The following is a 3400-nucleotide window of genomic DNA, read 5'->3' on the forward strand; positions in this document are numbered from 1 at the left end:
AGGCTCTTGTCTCTTGCTGAAATTGCATATTCTGGATGGTCATTTGCCTCACTAACTCTTCTAAGGAAGGTTGAGGAGGGGCCTCAGTTGGTTGTTGTCTTTGTTGTTGTTGTTGCTGCTGTATTGGAGGAGGAACATATGGCTTGCTTAGGCCAACAACATTCTAGAAGGGAGGGACAAACTGTTGTTGTTGTGGAGGACTTGCCCATCTCAGATTTGGATGATTCCTCCAACCTGGATTGTATTTGTTTCTTGAAAGATCATAATTAGTTTGTTGTTATTGGTTTTGCTACTGAGGGCGTCTATTATAAATGTTTGCAGCATAAGCTTCAGGTTGCTCATTGACTCCAGATTGCTGCAAAGAAGGACAAAGATCTGTATGGTGATATGCAGAAGAACATAGACCACAGACTCTTGCTCAGAAATCTGGTGGTGAGGGCAGCTTGCACACAATTTCTTGAATCTTTCCCAGTACTCATACAAGCTCTCTCCACTAAGTTGCCTGATGCTTGAAATGTCTTTTCTGATGGCTGTGGTCCTAGATGCAGGGAAGAATTTCTCCAAGAACACCCTCTTAAGGTCATCCCAGCTGGTAATGGACCTGGGAGAAAGGTAGTACAACCAATCTTTTGCCACTCCCTCTAGAGAATGAGGAAAAGCCTTTAGAAATATATGATCTTCCTGGACATCAGGGGGCTTCATGGTGGAACAAACAATATTGAACTCCTTAAGATGCTTATGAGGATCTTCACCTACATGACCATGAAACTTGGGCAGCAAATGTATTAGTCCAGTCTTGAGAACATATGGAACACCCTCATCAGGATATTGAATGCACAAGCTTTCATAAGTGAAATCAGGTGCAGCCATCTCCCTAAGAGTCCTCTCACGAGGTGGAGGTTGAGCCATGTTCTCAGTATGAAAATTAGTAGTCGAATGCTCAAAATTAGAATATTCAGAATCACCAACAACAGAATACTCAGAATGCTCAAAATGACTAGGATGCACACTATGCCTAACTAATCTATGAAAGGTTCTATCTATTTTAGGATCAAAGGGTTGTAAATCACCTGGATTGCCCCTAGTCATGCACTATATGCAACAAATAATGTGTTTCTCAACAAGCACCTAACAAGGGGGTAACACTATATCTATACTCAAACGATATCCAAATGAGCTGAAATTTTGTGAGGAACACCCTAAAATCATGAAAAGATAGCACAAAAAATTTCAAACAAAAATTCAAAGTCTAACTATGAAAACTGCCTAAGGAAAGTTTAGAAAAATAAGACAATAATACTAAAAAAACAAAAAAAAACCTTAGTAAATGGCTGATTTTTCAAGTTTAAAACGGCAATTGACTGGACATTTCCACAACATGGGAAATTTTCTTCTACCCCAAATGCATATATAATAATAGTCATTCTGATAACCGGAGCAAAAGTTATGGCCGTTTTATGTTTTGCTAAACACAAGTCCCCAAAATTTTTGCCTCTCTCAAATTCAGCCACACCGAGTGCTTTTGGTATTTTTCACACAAAACATGGACCAAATGAAAATACCACAAAAAAAATCAGCCAAAAATAACAACTCTAACTATCAAAACAAAAATTGCCAATTAAATTACAAAATCAGTCGCTAGTTCAGTCGCTAAACACTGTTCACAGCATTACACAAAAAAATCAGCATTACACAGCATTACACAAAATCAGTCGCAATTTTGTGAGCAACTGAAACAGGGAAGCGCTAAACAGGGGGTGCGACTAAAATGCGAAACAGAACACTACACAAAACAAAGCAACACACACTCACACACTAAACAACAGAGCTAGACTCAAAACAACTAAACCCTATTATGAACCTTTGGACCACTACTCCCCGGCAACGATGCCAAATTTGATCGAGGCCGTACCCGAATCAAATAAACATTAAAAATGCAGTATCTAGGAAGTGATCCTAGGTCGTCTCCCAACGAGCAATGGTCAACCAAACGTTCATAACAGATAGTAGTAAAACAATAACGAATTGGGGGGGGGGGGGGTTGTTTGTTTTTGTAAATTAAATCGCAAGAAAATTTGAATTAGAAAATAACAGAATTTAAACATGTTGTTTCCCCTTGATTCACAAGCAAGTCTCTTATCCTAGGTTACGAGAATTTATCCTTAATCAGTTCAATCACTTAATCCAACCCTAAATTAAATAACTAAGCAAAAATTAACATAAGGTTGTCATTAAGTGATTAAGCAACACATACACCAATTAATCGTGAATGAAACTGATCATTAATCATGAACGTAAATTAAGCGTAGAGACAATTAATCAAGCACTAAGCATGCATGGATTAATAGCAACAAATACAGAGTAATTGGTGAAGAGGAAAAACTGATCAAAATTCAATAGTAATAACAAAACTTCAAAGAGAGTTGTGCTTGATCTTTAAGAGAAAACAACGCTGGAGACTTAGCCTTCCATTAATCAGCAGAAAACGAAATTGTAGATTGAAGCAGAATTGAAATTGCAGAAAATGAATTTTATTCTACATGAACAGTGAAAAATTGGAATTCTAAAACCCTAGAATTATTCTCCTCTTCGAAAAAAAAAAACTCTCTAAACTAAAACCTTGGTGCTGTTATATAGGTCTTCAGCCCCAAAGCTTACAAATCTATTTTAAGTCCAAGCCCATAAATAAAATAAAATCTGTACAAGATAAGATAAGGTTGGATGAAATAAAATATGGATAAGATAAGATTTGATAAAATAAAATTGTCTGCCCTCTTCAATCCAAGCCCAATTCCAAATTCAAGCCCAATTGCTTATAATTCTCCTGAAATTAAATTAAAAACACAAAATTAGTCCAGTAGGCCCAAATGATAAAACTGTATAATTAATTTGACAATTAAGGCTAATCAATAATTAAAATGGTGGCAAAAAGGGTTAAGAAATAGGAGAAAATAATGACACATCAGTCAACAACTCTCCCAAAATACATTAAATGGTTTTATATGAAATTAGTTGCAAAGATGAAAAAGTTGAAAGCGTGGTGGACTGGTGAGTTTACAACATTATCATCTGAACAAGGGAGGGCGTCCCTTGATAGCATGACATCTTACTTGCCCTAATGGGATTTCGATCTATGACTACTAAAAAATTTGTTTTTCCTAGAGCTACTATTACGCCTACTCTTATGAATGTGACAATTATTTTGGAGCTCTTGATCTAATAGGAATTGGCCTAGAGAAGCCAATATAGGCGGGAAAATCTAGATATTATCCTTTTGGTGTTATTTAGTTTTATCTTATTTTCCTAAAATTGTTAGATGATTACACTTGTATGGTTGATATTTCTTGTGAACCTTTACTTAACATAGGGTATGTGTTGTGTAATGAATCATCAATGAAGA

The 3400-nt window shown here is 36.2% G+C and overlaps 1 non-coding gene across 1 annotated transcript; it reads left to right on the top strand.

Annotated features, from left to right (window-relative positions):
- Positions 1–424: 424 nt before the first annotated feature.
- LOC113001275 (small nucleolar RNA R71) lies at positions 425–531 on the top strand. Its single transcript, XR_003266594.1, has one exon. It is a non-coding gene; the product is annotated as a small nucleolar RNA R71 (small nucleolar RNA).
- The last annotated feature ends 2869 nt before the right edge of the window (positions 532–3400 follow it).

The sequence above is a fragment of the Glycine max genome, chromosome 3 (genome assembly GCF_000004515.6).
Source record: "Glycine max cultivar Williams 82 chromosome 3, Glycine_max_v4.0, whole genome shotgun sequence".
Classification (NCBI taxonomy): Eukaryota; Viridiplantae; Streptophyta; class Magnoliopsida; order Fabales; family Fabaceae; genus Glycine; species Glycine max.